The sequence below is a fragment of the Anopheles coustani genome, chromosome 3 (genome assembly GCF_943734705.1).
Source record: "Anopheles coustani chromosome 3, idAnoCousDA_361_x.2, whole genome shotgun sequence".
Classification (NCBI taxonomy): domain Eukaryota; kingdom Metazoa; phylum Arthropoda; class Insecta; order Diptera; family Culicidae; genus Anopheles; species Anopheles coustani.
Window position 1 is genome coordinate 66,261,838 of NC_071288.1, and position 15,365 is coordinate 66,277,202.

At 37.2% G+C, this 15,365-nt stretch overlaps 1 non-coding gene across 1 annotated transcript; it reads left to right on the forward strand.

Moving 5' to 3' along the window:
- Positions 1-242: 242 nt before the first annotated feature.
- Positions 243-314, forward strand: Trnae-cuc (transfer RNA glutamic acid (anticodon CUC)). The gene has a single exon. It is a non-coding gene; the product is annotated as a tRNA-Glu (tRNA).
- The last annotated feature ends 15,051 nt before the right edge of the window (positions 315-15,365 follow it).

Below are 15,365 nucleotides of genomic sequence, written 5' to 3' on the forward strand. Positions count from 1 at the left end.
TAATTAGCGATTCTTTTGTGCTCAAAGTCAACGCTAGGGAGAGTCCATGTTTTGAATTTGTACAATAATAGAAATGTCGCAGTCTTGCTATAGAAAGTTGGTAAATGAAATTTGCTTATTCTGCAAATCCTGCTATAAACAAAAGATTAATCGTCATTTTTTTTTTGCAATCGCATTGACATTCTATTTTAAATCATAGTGTTGGCCACCCTCTACATCACTTCACCAGAGGTAGATAGACATCCCATATTGTCTAGTGGTTAGGATATCCGGCTCTCACCCGGAAGGCCCGGGTTCGATTCCCGGTATGGGAAGAAATCTTTTTTCTGCATGTGAAGGTTTTATTTCAGTCTTAGCATTTTCTTTTGTATGCAAATAACCACGCTGTTCCAAATAAGTAATATACCATTTGATATTGCGATTAAAATCTTCTTTGATTGCCTCTCAAGACTGGACTAATTATATCATCGCGCTTTTGGGATTCAAATCAATGTTTAATCCATTTCAATCCATGCTTGTTGTCGTTCGATAATACACAAAATCCACATTGCACTTCGAGTGCACCAAAGGTATGTTGAAATCAACGGTGGGAAAGCAATCAGATTTCAAGACATAAATGGATTAATTTCTAACCACTACGTGCAACCTCGATAAAGATCTCCTTGAGTTCCTGGCTACGGATGGTCCATCTGGTGAGTTTCACTTAAGATATTTGTCAAGTCATCGAACGTTGTTTAAGATGAAAATTTAATTACACTTACGACAAACAGGTTAAAGCAAAGGCGCAGACCGTGGTATCAATGTGGTGTCAGTGTAAACACACGCCATGATCAATGTCAGAAGATTCAATTCCTCGCCCGGTCGCTTGGCAAGGGAGGAGTCGGAGTTTGTCTCATAAATCATAAATAATGTGTCTACTTAACGTTGCTTCTGGCGGATTTAACGATGGGAGTGTTGCGTGTAATTTAGCAGATAGAATCGTTGCCCGCGAGTTCGAAGGAGCTGGAGACAGGTTGTTTACACCTTGATAAAGATCAATTCAGAGCAGGGTGTCTGAGGTCAACGGTGGTTGAGGTGAAGCTGTGGAGCTCTTGCTTGAAACTTTGGTTCACATCCGTCGTGTGGTATCCTGCATCGAGAAGTGAGTTAAAACCGTCAGGAAATGACTGGCCATCTACTTCAGCTCAGGTATACTCACTCTAGAGTTCTAACAAGTTCTAAAAGGTTCGAGATGGGGTTTCAAATATTTCCACCGACAGGATATGAAAGGCGAGAATGTGTTCCTAGCAGCGGTACCAAGTGTTGGGCAAGCCTCAGATTATTACATGGAACTACGGAAGCAAGTATTCCCTTCATTTTATCCAAAAGGTATTGCAACTGCATGGAAGAAGAAAATGACATGGTGTAAGGCCACAGCCCACCCAACAACCCTGAGCGAGTTGGTTTCCTGCAGAGTTCTGATTAGTTCAGATAGGTATGATAAGATAAAAGAAAAGTGTAAATGACAATTTAACAAATTTACATGCAATTTTTAAAAGTAGCGTTAAGGCATAGTGAATTTTTTTATTTTAATATTTAAATTGTAATCCTCCAAAGATTTAAAAAATAAAACAACTAAAGAGATTGTCATTAGTCTTTTTTAAGGGTGTAAAAAACAAATTATGTAACGCATCAACTTACTTTCGGTCTGGAAATAGGAATTCCACGCGACGATACAGGTCTGGATATTATCAGTGCTGGTAAAGTACTTACCCCAGTTTCCTATCCTCCACCCATGTTAGCCATTACTTTCCACGTACAAAGAGAGCTGAATCAGATAAGACTAGCAGCGAATATCTGACTCCTTCCGGTGGAACAGTGGTGCAGAAAATGATTATAAAACATTTATAAATAAATATATGTGCATTCCTCCTACGGACGTATTTCGCCAGCTCTGGGACAAAACCAATGCGAACCGTGCAACTAATCGACAGAGACCAGCATGAACAAACACGAACGTACAAATGTTGAAGGAAGTAAGGGAGGTTGCATGTTTACTCAGTTGCACCTCACGGTTCTCCGGCGTGAACATTAACTGGCCCTAAACTTTTGGTGGAATTCTATCCCACCACTAAGGGTTTCTTCCTGCCTCGGTAGAATGCATTCCGAGCACATGTAATTTACGTTGCCTTTAGTGGAGAATTATGTTCCCATTAGCCGTCGATGTCGTTTGTCATTCGTTTCCACAAGCAACCTTTTCCCCATTGGATGCCCTACGAGGCGCTGGCGTGGACTTGATCCAACCTTGCACTGTACATTTGAACGCTAGCGTGAAGAACTTTACAGCGTTAGGACATTTCCTGAACGGTACGGCAGAACCTTGACTTTCCCAGTGTTGAGGCTTTCACCGTAATTGTCCGAACTTCTGTGCTGTTTTACTCCTTTGTCCTCATACCACCACACATTCCTTTCCCTGATAGACGAGATTTGTAGTTTCTGCTGCCCTCGAATCGATTATAAGATTCTCGCGTGGTTTAAACGGGGCATAATTTACCACATTGGATAATGACGTTGGTGTCCCTGGTGAAGTTCGACGGTGCTTTCCGGCAATTTGAAAATTGTTAAAAATTGCTGGCACAAAATTGCAGCCCGTTTTTCGGCCGATAGACGGTGAGGATTGGAAGAGGATGAGGTCGACTGCACAGCGGACCTGATGAGACTTGCGTCCTCCGAAGCATTATGGAAATGACATGCAGAATTTCAATGCATTCTGCTTCCGATGTATCTGGTATCAGCCAACTTCTCGCAAGCGATGGGTGGGAGTGATACACGACATGCTATTCATATTCCTTTCTCAGGAAGAAATATTAAACGTTGGTGAGAGTAAAGGTAGATGGACAACAGAGGAGACCATCATGTTTCGTGTTTGTAAGGAATATATTAAATACATTTTTTCGTTCGTCTATCGTTCGTTTATATGACGGAGACCAACCATTGAACTTCCGTTCAATTTTAGTCTACTTCTTGCACGTCGTGAATGGTTCGGCACGCATCCACCATCGCGTGACATTGCTATTAATTTGCATCCAACATACTAGCCTAGTACCGCACTGAGGACATTCTGAAGGTACGAGATGGGAGACGCTTCATTTGCCTAAATGTTTGCAAAATCATTTTAATAATGGAAGTAACAAAAACTCAGTATTACTCTTCTTTCTAAGTGAAACAAAATTGCCAGCATTCAATTTAAACCCACAGCACAGCACATGTAGAAGCTTGCATACAAGGGACAAAGTTTGCTGTTATTCTCACAACATAATGTATGTTAACTAACGTAAATTACACGTCTGCAATATGTTGGACATGAAACGAATTTAGTAAACTATAGTCTTGTGGTGAGCATGGCCTGACTAGCCTCTGTTTAGCTGCTGTTTAATAACGATGAAGTGACAAAATGTAATAAATAATTACAGCTTTGCATTAATTGGGAATATGTTGGGATCGTTTTGCTGCAAACATAGCGTGCACGGGTCGGTTCGCTTTATGATGAACTGTTGAATAATTAATTTTTTGATGAAAGTTTCATAATTTGCAAAATTACATTATGCAACACATGACTCACCATTGGAAAGCTTTAAAGCAAACATAACTTGCAATTAACCTTTCCGATAACACGATTACGGATCTGCGAGAAAAAATAAAATCCACAGAATTCGATCGATTTGCATTTGTCTTTCTTTCTTCATCCAAAGCACAGAATGAAAAGCGATGGAATGGTTATCTGGATTCTCGCGTAGTTTTCTATAGGCGAAATTAGTTTTCCGTTCCCATTTTCCCATTTCTAAAGTAACATGCACGGCAGTGGTTGGGGGCAAGAATGAAAATCATTAAACAGATTCGACAATTTCTTGCTCATTTTGTTGTCGGTCGAGGTTTTACTTGTCAAGGAGGAGAGGAGGATAAAAAAGAATGCCACTTTAACATTTTTCTTAATTACTTCTTCGAGCAAAAACTAAAACCTTTAAGCAATTCCAATTCCAGAACGTGTATAACAGTATTCTTTTCTCGTTTACCGTCCCTTCATGATTAACGATTTCTTAACACTGTACAAAAAAACTGTAAACAAAATGTATGTTCAATAATGTTACACAACAACAAGAAGTGCATAAACCTATGCATCTTAGTATTTTAGGTGCTTTCGTCTTCGAAACGTGCTTTACGTGCATTCGACTATGGAACGTGATAAATCTTCACACTGGCATGTGCTAATTCACACTTTTTCATCAATGCCTTTTCTATAACACCGTTAATTTACTACTTCCTGCTCGACCGAAAATATTTTCTCTTTCAGATGCTAGAGATAACATGTCTTCTCACACTCCCATCGTTCCCAACGTACGTAGAAGTTTTTCCAACACGCTCATTAAACCTCCATGGATGCTTTTTCCACCCTAGCTGTCTTTTAGTTTCTGTTAGCAAAATAGATTTTCAAGAAAAAATTCGTGGCAAAGTGTTTGCTTCATTTGCACCTTCATTGCACTGTCGGTTCATATGTCTGTTTAGCGGTGCATAGTTTTTTAGGCAATTTTCTTGCAAGCTTTTTAGTGCAGTAATGGGTCGCAGTAGCTTAGACTTGTTTAATTTATTTCATTCACGAAATATTCTTACATTTATGAGAAGAAATTGAGATAAACGCAGTATATTTGAATTAATTGCAAAAATGTAACTTTAAAATAATCAGTCAACAATTTATTTTCTCAAAAAGCAATTTTTAATTTGAAAAATCATATCATCATATCAGAAAACATGTAAATTTTACTTAAAATAACCATAAGTTTTCAGATGTACTTGTATTTTAAATTCAAAATGATTTAAAACATTACACGGTTGCATGATTTTTCTGTTATGTATTTTACCTTTAGTTGATTCTGTATTATACCGTATGCTTCCTATAGGAAGGATGCATATATGCATATTAGTTCCTAAGCCAATTTTGAATCGCATGATTTTTATGTTAGATTTGACCCATTTCACCAATGTTAAGTTTATGCGCCACTTTCTTAAGCCTAAGAAAATCGAAATAAATGGAATCTTCATAATTAGAAACACCGTATTCAACACATTTGACAATCCTTTGCAATGTGTTATCTGTGTCTGAAAAGCGCTCGTCTTTAACGTTTAGTTTCCTTTTGAGTATCATAAAGTAGCAAAATTTCATATCGGACGAAAGGTCAACACCCAAGCAGGAAAGGCTTGAAAGGTGACGGTTTAGGAACGTTTTGTAACAAGGAATGTAGATGTTATCCATTAGTAGGAGAGCATTGTAATGCAGTTTTGTAAGATCCCGCCGGTTGTTTTGGGGGTTAGTTAAAAAATTCCACACATCCATAAAACAACTATCTCTGTGGGTAAAAATACTCCCTTTAGACTTGTTGAAAATTATTTCTCTTATTTCATGACTTCCCCAGTTGTACATAAGATAATTAATAACCATTGTTGCCTTCAGCATGACTGTTTCGGCACTTTCGGTTGTTATTTTCTGTTCGTGATCAGTTTCCTCAAACTCTTCTTGATGCTGGTGCTGCTGCTCTTCGTGATTCGTTTTTGGATCTTTTCCCTGTATTAACCCTGGTTGCTCTACGTGACTTAGGTCAGTTTTTTCCTCCTTCATTTCTTGCCTTTCTTTATGCTTCTGTTCCTCCAGTTCTTCATTTTGCTTCTGATTTTTTTGTGCATCTTTTTCATGTAACAGTATCATTTCCTTAGTTTGGTTTGGTTTTTGTTTCTTCATGCCTTGAGTAGATTTTTTATGTTGCTTTTGATTTTGCTGTTGAACGGTTTTGTCTTTGATTGATTGCTCATTGGGTGGCATATTTTTATCCTCGTTTGCACTTTGCCAAAGATCCTCAGCATGAGTGGCAACAGCACAGTAGAGTTTCTCGAATGCTATGTACACTTTCTCTTGCTCCTCTAACTCAACATCCCCTTCAACACGCGTCACTATCATACCGTGCAATTGAATGTACTCATTGTAGTGTGAGGATAACATTTTTGATAACACTTTAATCCGCGAACATCCGTTTAGTTGACTCTCGTCTAGCAGACGCTGCATGCGCTCTACCTTTGCCAGAACATGGGTCCGATGGCGAATGATCCCACGAAGCTCAGCAGTCGCAGCTTGCTCACTTTCGATACGCGAAGACGAATTTACCGGATGAGCCGAACCTTTCGTTCCCTTGGGAGACATTCTTCTTGTTGCGTTTGATGAAGACAACTACCTTTCCAGAGTCTTATTTAGCATTATTTATTTCAAACTTTCACGCACGAAGAGCGTACCCAATCGTTAAACGTCTACCCAACAACCCATACCCGTAAATACCACGGAAAATGTACGCATGATTGCGGTGGTACTACCTGCAAAGGGTATGACACAGACTGCTTTTGAGAAAAGGCATGTCAATCTTTATTTTCATAAAAAGCTAAATTGAAAGAATGTATGGAGTTCAACCACATTTTTATTTCTTTTAAATAACGTTTTGATTTTATTTTGAACGCACTGATTATAATTGATAGCGAAATTCTCTCTCGAAAGTCAGTTGTTTTTTTGTGAAAACGAATAAATTGTTGAAAGAAAAGTTCAATCCTTGAGTCAACGGTACTTCCCAATGTCTTAAAAACGCGAACAAGAAAAAAATCATTTAGCTAGTCTAGTTTGTGCGCATCTGCATTCGTTTATAAAAAGAGACGCCAAAGTAAAACTTGGACATGGGAATAGCAAAGATTTGATAGTGGCAGGTAGAAGAGGCAAGTTGGACAGATATTGGCTCGTAATATCACGGCTCAATGCATGCAGAAATTGTACGGTCAACAGTTCATGGTTCCCTGTCGTATGTCAAGTACCTGAAGCGGGTAGCTGTGGTGGACATTATAACGGAAATGGCTACAGGACAGTATTTTTCATAACGATAAGATAGATCCCGGGTATACTATTACCACCTGCTAACGCGGTAGAAAACGATAGAAATAGAGACGGGGATCATTTTTTCCACCGTGCGCAGGTGTAAGATAGTTTTAACAACTATGCCTTGGTTGACCTTCATCCGTGACCGACAAACCATAATCGGAAACTATTGAGGTGAAGCTGAACCATCGATCCAAGCACGACCTCTCTTCAGTATTATTTTTACATTCCCACCGACGAAGGAAACTTTTCAACCGGTCTGATAAATGGCACATCTTATGGTTGAACTTTGATTCCAATTTATTCCTGCAGCCCAGCTAGTTTGCATTTTGTCTACTCTAGACTTCTAGTAATGCTGTGGAATATAAGCGCTATATTTCTACCCACCATAATCAGTCTGAACCAGAATTCTACTTCTAATAGTGGTTTGTTTCTTCTTTTTTCAACTATCACGTTCCTCTGCTCGGGGGTCCGCGACAGCCTTCTTTTACAAAATGTTTTCTCTCAGCAGGCGTTCTATTTATTTCTGTAGTTTGCTGTGATGATGTTTGATTTGATGATCTTCTGGGTGTTTATTTATACTTCCTTTATTGTTAAAAAAATCAAAAGAACTTACCCAGTTTCTTTGAAGGAAGTTTAAAGATAGAAATTATTGGCCATATGGCTGAGCAACAGCAATCAAAAGCCATGTTTGCTTTTTGAAATATAAATTAAAAGAAAATCTACTTGGACAAGCAGCCAATTTACATTTAAATTCTTAAAGTGAAAACAAATCTGTAATTACTTAAATGTAGACATATTTTTTGTTCTTTGTTCATATAAATTGTATTCCTTCCAACAAATGTAACTGTATGAAAATTGCACACTGATTTCTCGAGCAGAATTTACTTCACCAATGATTTCTTTACATACTCCTTTTGTCAGAAACATACTAAAATATAAATATAAATAAATATATATAAATATATAAATAAATATAAAATAGCCAAAAGCTATTTCAACGAATCCGCAGCTAAAAATTAGTAACGCATACAAAATTTGAAGCAAATTCTTTGCTCCCCAAATGTGGCAAACGAGGGTCATACGTGTAGTAGGCCACAAAAAAAATCATATCTCTTATCCTGATGAATATTTTTACATGAAATTTGCTGTAAAAATCAAAAACACATATAGCAACAATAAAAAAATAACAATCCGCCAATACCTTGGACGCGCACAGTTTGCGTACCAAAGTCACCTTACTTTTTGGACACAGTAGTACAGTACCAGGCATTCAAAGTCGGACACTTGAACATTGAACAATCTTTTCACTTTGAGTTAAGTTATCTTCTTCTTCGAGCAGCTAGCGGCACGAAACTACACATGGGACTTCTCCAACCTTTGTTCTTTGTGAATAAGCAAAAAAAAAAGAAACAAAACAACTCCAACTGCAGAAATAATGAGACACGAATGAAAAAAGTCTTGTTTTCGAGCCAGGCACTAAAAGTCGGATACCTTACACATCACACAGAAACCATTTTTTTAATCTTTGTTAGCATTACCATTGGCAGTTATTACTGCTTGTAATCTTTTGGGTACACTTTCAACTAACTTCATTCAAATTTTTTGGTCAATTTTTTCCAATACTTCTTTCACTAATGATTTCAATATTGATAAGTTGGATGGCTAATGTTTAGCAACATTTTTCTTTAACGAATGTCAAACATGTTTAATTACATTTAAGACTGTGGGGGGTTAAGAAAACAAATGGACAGTTGTAGAGCAACCACATCTTCGTCATAAAAGCTGTATGATTAGGATCGTTGTCCAGATAAAATCCAAAGTTGTTCGTGATGCCTTGTTCTTCAACACTCGCATGAAAATTCTCGTAAAGAATGTTGATGTAATAAATTGCATTCATGTTTCCATGAATGACATGCAGTTTTCCTAACCCCTGGGCAGCCATACAACCCCAAATCATTATGGGTCCACCCTTCTTGATTCGCAGTCTTTATGGTGAACTTTTCATCGTAAGATTCACTTGCTTTCATCCTTACATATTGGCAGTCATCTGATGCATAAAGGTTGATTTTTGTTTCGATTCTAAACAAAACCTGTCAAAATAATCAAATTTAGCTACAACATGGTTGTTTGAGAAGTTTTTAGTAAAATAAAAGTGATACCTTGGATCAAAATTCTACATCTTTATCCATGCATTATATTAAATCAAGCCGTAGTTAAGGTTTTTTCAGTATGTGACTAGTTTTTTTTTAATTTTACAGAAACTCTTCCCAACAAATGGTTTTTTCTTAAAATGCCATCCACGCATGTCACGCAGCCTTTTTTGAATTTGAAAAGCACTCGTAAATGGGTTTGAACGAACTTGTCTAATAATGTTCTGTGCCCTCTTGATCGTTAATTTTACGTACAGTCTGCTGCAATTAAAATCGGACGCACGAAAAATGAGCCGGTCTGCTGTCTTTCCGCAAGCCTACAGCATTCCCGGAACCGAATATTGACCTTTAACGTATACATTTTTTTCATTAACTTTTTCACAATCTAAGAAAATTGAAAATGAAATCAAAATCGACTATTTTACTGAGAAACGGCTCAAAATATGCGCGAAGACCCGAAAAGCGGACACGCAAGTAAAATCGGACAGGTAGGTTTCTTTGCCGGTTGGTGCACTTCAAGTGGTTGCATGTCGTTGTACCTGCACATTTATTAGTTGGCCACTATTGTTCTTTGTACTTGATTTATAGGTACCCAGATTATCATACAAAAAACCCATAAATAATAACGATAAGCTGACGAGAGTACAAACAAAGATTGTTACTATTTCACTGTGGATTATTTGTAATGTTTTAGTTAAAATTTAGCTAAAAATGATTTTCTATCATAAGTTTCTAACACAATTCACTTTATGCAATGCAAATAATCAAAACAGGTGTTTGAAATTCAGCATTTTCTCAAGTTTCATTTGCAGCTAAAAAAAACTTGTAGCCGTTTTGGCGTGCTTCCAACTTATTTTTTGTAATTTTCTTTACATTATCACAAGAAGTTTTAAATTGGTTTGTAGTTGTACAATCACATAAGTTCCTACAAGTGCTTTGTTACCCGCAAGTGTATTTTTATTCGATGGCGGTAGTGAGCAGTTTGGGCAGTTGAATAATACCCATAATCTAGTATCCAGCAATGAGTGTTTTGGATTATAATCTTGATAGAATACAAAATATTACTTCAAATGTTAGTTATTAGGTGCTAGGTTTTCACTTAATTTTGAAAATATTGATGCAATACACCTTGTTCATGATGCCGTGTATGACATGCAGCTTCCCAGGAACTTCGACGGAGTTACGATACCATATGATTGATCAATCATGTCCAAACTTCAAGATTTTTTTAACTGATATGAAAGCTAATGGTTAATACCTTTGACTATGTTAACATATATGATGAATTTTCTTCATTTAATCATTGTTTTCTTACTTTAAGAACTCTTCTTCCCACGTTTCCAAGTGGGTTACTGGGTTATGCTTCATTGATCTCGTTAAACTCAGGGCTTCAGTAATGAAATTAACAAACTTTCATTTCACAAGATTATCCAATCCTATTCTGGTTTCCTCGTAAGTAGTTTCCCTTCATGTTTGGACCATCTTACTGATCATAATCTGGGCATAAGCCCATCTGATACTAACAAGTTTAAGTTTGTTGCTTCTATGGAAAATTTGAGTATTTTTGTTTCTTCATTTTGCTGTCTACCTTGCAACTAAAAAGAACAATAGTGGCCAACCCATAAATGTGGTGCTAGAACGACATGCGGCCACTTAAAGTGCACCAAACGGCAAAAAACCTAGCTGTCCGATTTTACGCGCACATTTTGTGCCGAATCTCAGCAAAACAATCTATTTTGATTTCGATTTTAATTTTTCTTACGTAGTGAAAGAGTTAATGAAAAGAATTGTTTACGTTGAAGGTCAATATTCGGTTCCGGGAATGCTGTAGGCTTGCGGAAAGACAGCAGATCTTCTCATTTTTCGAGCGTCTGATTTTACTTGCAGCAGACTGTATTGTAACTATTCCGTTGATTACGCTGGATGTTCCCATCGTGACGATTCTGCTACCTTGTGCTAGTGCACTTGGTCAGCTGACCTAAGACCATGGTCACCTTACGGCGTGCATACCGGGCCTTGTTCCCATGCAACCATCGGTTCGGCAATCCACTCAGTACGCATATGAACCTTTGAGCTGCGCAATGCTTCATATTCCATATGCTAAGGTTTCTCGTCACGCGTGCTCGCATCGACGTGGATTCTTGGAAGCTTATCACACTGTTGCTATGGAAGAAATTTTTCATAAATCGTAAAGATTATTTTTCTTCTTTTTCTTAAGCCATCATCATTATGCAGGATTATAATAAATGTGGTACGAACTCGCCTGTGTTATCATACACGTATACGGACGAACTTCGTATCGCAAAGTTCCAATGAATTTTGTGAAGGGTCACCTTCGTCTTTTTTAGCATTTCCTGTTGGGCGATAAGATAGCTTTGGTTGAAAATAAAAAAATGCTGGGTGTAGCAAAGGCACTTTATTTGCTTTTTGGTGTTGTGTTATCACGAAAACCACATATCATCGATCGCTTTACACACGGGTAGCGGACGTTCACCGACAAGCCTACATTTTTCGAGCACTTTTTTTCGTTGAGGGGTGATGCGATTTTTAAATTTTTATCCAAAATCTTTCGCTTGAAAAGACTGACTTCAAGCCTTGGAACAGCCAAAACCCGAGATAAGCCACGCCGTCGATAACATTCTCGGAAGACTGCAAAATGTAGAAAAAAAGATCGTCCGGCTTGTTTTATGAATTTGAATACTATAATTTTGAAACACTGTTCTTTATTATTAAACAGTTTCTTAAACTCTGGGATGCATTCTTGTACTGTGCCTCCAACAAAGGAAAAGTAAAAGAAAAACAAGCATCTTTCACTTATATCATGAAACCAAAAGACATACATTGTTTCGATAAAGTAGATTTGGAAGGAAAACGCGTGTTTTACTACGCGACGTTGAATACGAAGCTGCACTTTCTCTTCCGAATATTGCCTTGGCACAACTTTTCTTGGCATATCTTTCCTTTTTCATCTCACGCTTCAGTTTATCTGTTAGTTTACTAGCACTCAGAAGAATTTTGCATTGCAGTGTAGGAGAACAAGAAATGGGAAAACGGTTAGGTGTCGTTTTTCCAGGCGCCGTTGGAGAAGAGAATATTGCATCAATGTCCCCACTATCTTCCTCTCCCTACTGCTAACATGCAGGGTAGGTTAGTATTATAAATAAACTAGCTGATTAACCCGATTTCATCCGGGTAGAAAAACAATTCCAAACGAAAGAGTGTTTTCATTCAGTGTCTTGAGTTTTACAACGTTAAGAATGTTGGACGTTTCACACTTGAAAATTGGCTTTCTTATTAGTATGTTGGGTGTAAATCGAATCGATTTTGTGTGATTGAGAATATTTGTAGCAGAAGATAAAAGAAGCCTGAGATTGAACACTCAAATTCGATTCCATTCGATTTAGTGACCCCAAAAAAACTACGAAAATGATACCCATATTGCTTTTAAACCATTGTTGTGATATAGAGGTAAGATGGTAGACCCTCTTATCCTTTCCTGTACATGGATGAAATTTTATTAGATGATGGCTACATATTTAAGAAGTATGTGTACCAAAGTTTGTAAAACTCCCATCCCATAATTGTTGAATTATTATTATTTTTCTTTATTTTAGGTGTTTGGAGTTCGGGGATAGGGAAAAGTTTTCGTTTCGGGAAAGGGACGGAGGATATTCGAAATCATAAAAAATTAGCTAGACTCCAGCCTAGTTTGGTTAAGGTAGACTTATTAGATTTTGCGTTGAATACATGTGATCAGAATTGACGTTTTTTGTTCTGAGAATTGCTATTGTTTTGCTGGAGAGGAGGACGGTAGTGGGAGTATTAGCTAAGACTGAACATTAAGAGTGAGGCCATTCGATTTAGAGACCACAAATACTGCGAAATTGGTACCCATATTGCATTTTTACTATTTTTAGGGTAGGGGGTAATTTGAAAGCCCCCTTTTCCCCTTGCCTTAGGAGGTTGAAATTTTAATCAAAGCTATGTCTCTTTGTAAGCAGTATGTGTACCAAGTTTGTGAAAATCTGTTCAATAATCGTAGAGCTTTAATTGGTTTTCCTTATTTTTAAACGGTTGTTATCCGGGAGGGGTAGGGAGGTATGGGGATATCAACAAACGAAGTCCAAATAATTCATCCTTGTAAAATTAGCTAATATCCAGTCAAGTTTGGCACAAATCGGTCCATTTGAGTTTGCGTAATGCTGTTGAATACATGATAAGAAATAACGCTCTTCGTTTTGAGAATTGCTATTGTAATGCTGAAGAAGAGGAGGATAGAGGGAGTCTGGGCTAAGATTGAACATTAAGAGTAAGGCCATTCGATTTAGAGATCCTAAATCTTGCGAAATTGATATCCATATTGCATTTTTACCATTTTTGTGGTAGGGGGTAGTATGAGAGCCCCCCTTTCCCCTTCCCCTAGATCGATGAAATTTTAAACCATGCTATGTCCTTACAAAAGCAACATGTGTATCAATTTTTATATAAATCCAATCAGTAATGGTTGAGCTATAATTGTTTTTCATTAATTTTAGAAGGTAGGTGTTCGGGAGGGGTAGGGAGGATTGAAGATAACAACAAACGAAGTTCAGATCATTCAATCCTGGAAAATTAGCTACCTTCCTGCCAAGTTTGGTGTAAATCGGCCAGGTAGATTTTGCGTGATGCGAGTGCATACATATATATATACAGACAACGGTGACTTTTATATATTAGATAAATAAGTAGTAATAAAATTTGGAACGAGTGTTTAAACATAAGCATAAACTATCCATTCGATTTACGTAAAGTGTTTTTGGCCAAGTAAGAAATGGATCCCTTGATAGAGACACCTTTTACTCGACTACACTGCCTTATGTGCTTCATCTAACAACTCCTTCATGGTAAGTTTTACGTCCATATTTTGTTTGCCTTTCCAGTAAGCCCTCCGGTTACAATTCAATGTTTTTCCCGTTTGATAGTGATGGTCTTGTTAGCTTACGTTTGGATGGGTAGAGGAAGAATAATTGATAGAATTTTTCAGCATTCATTATTGTTTTATTGTTGTAATATTATCCACTGTACAACAAATTTAATCTACGATATTTTGATTTTTTTTCCTCGTCGTTGTTATGTTGCTGTCCTGTGACAAGAAAAAGAATTTGGATCGGTATCAACAAACGATTTGGCAAGTGAATTGTTGGCACTTTCAAACAGAAATATCGGACCGAAACAAGGCAAAATACTACTGTGGCCAAAAAGTAAGGTGCAATTGGTGCTCAAACCGTGCGCGTCAAAGGTATTGGCTGATTGTTATTTTTTTACTAGCTGATTAACGCGATTTCATCCGGGTAGAAAGAAACTCCAAACGGAAGAGTGTGTTCATTCAATATCAGTTTTCAGATTTACAATCTTAAACGTTGCTATTTGCTGAAAATGCTATTTTTTAGTATTACTTTTAATCGACGAAACCATGTTAATATACATTTTGCATTTATTGTCTAACTGTGCTTCCACCTTAGCGCAAGCATTTAAAAATAAACTATTAAAGGAAATATTGGAAAAACTGTTCCCAAACCACGGTTGGACCAGGACAACAAATAATCGACGTCCGGCTGTATTAACAAATGATAAGCCAATCCATGAAATAATTATGAGGGTTGCAGAATTTATGTAGTATGTTTGTAGGCATGATTTAAAGTTTCAATAATTTCTATTGCTTGATCGCGAAAGTTTGCGGGAAAGATTAAGAAGGGAGATCACATCTACCAACTTAAGCTCAACAACAAAATTAACTACCCTAACACATCAGACCAAAAGATTTTGAGTGATACAATTGTATGTATGTCATCACAATTAACGCTTCTCGAGTCAAGCCAACATTATTTAGTTGTAGCAGAGGTAAAGGAGGAAAAACCAAAGAAGATTGCATATTTGTGAGTGAAGCAATTCGATTTAAAGACCACAAATGCTTTAAAATTGATACTCATTAAGTACTGTTGCAATTATTGAAACTAAGTATTATTTAAGAACACTTCTACCGTCACCTCACGATATGTACGGGGTTCTGTTGTAAGGTGGCATCAACATTTTTTAGATATTTTATATCATTCAGGTGATAGAAAGTAGATCATATTATAGTTAAGTTAGAAACAGGACGGAGGCATAAGAATGTTGGACATTTCACACGTGAAAAATTGGCTATTTTATAACTATGTTTGGTTGAATTGATTAGACCGATTATGTGTGTAACGTAAAAGAAGAAAGAAGAAGTCTGAGATGAGCTTGAGCAC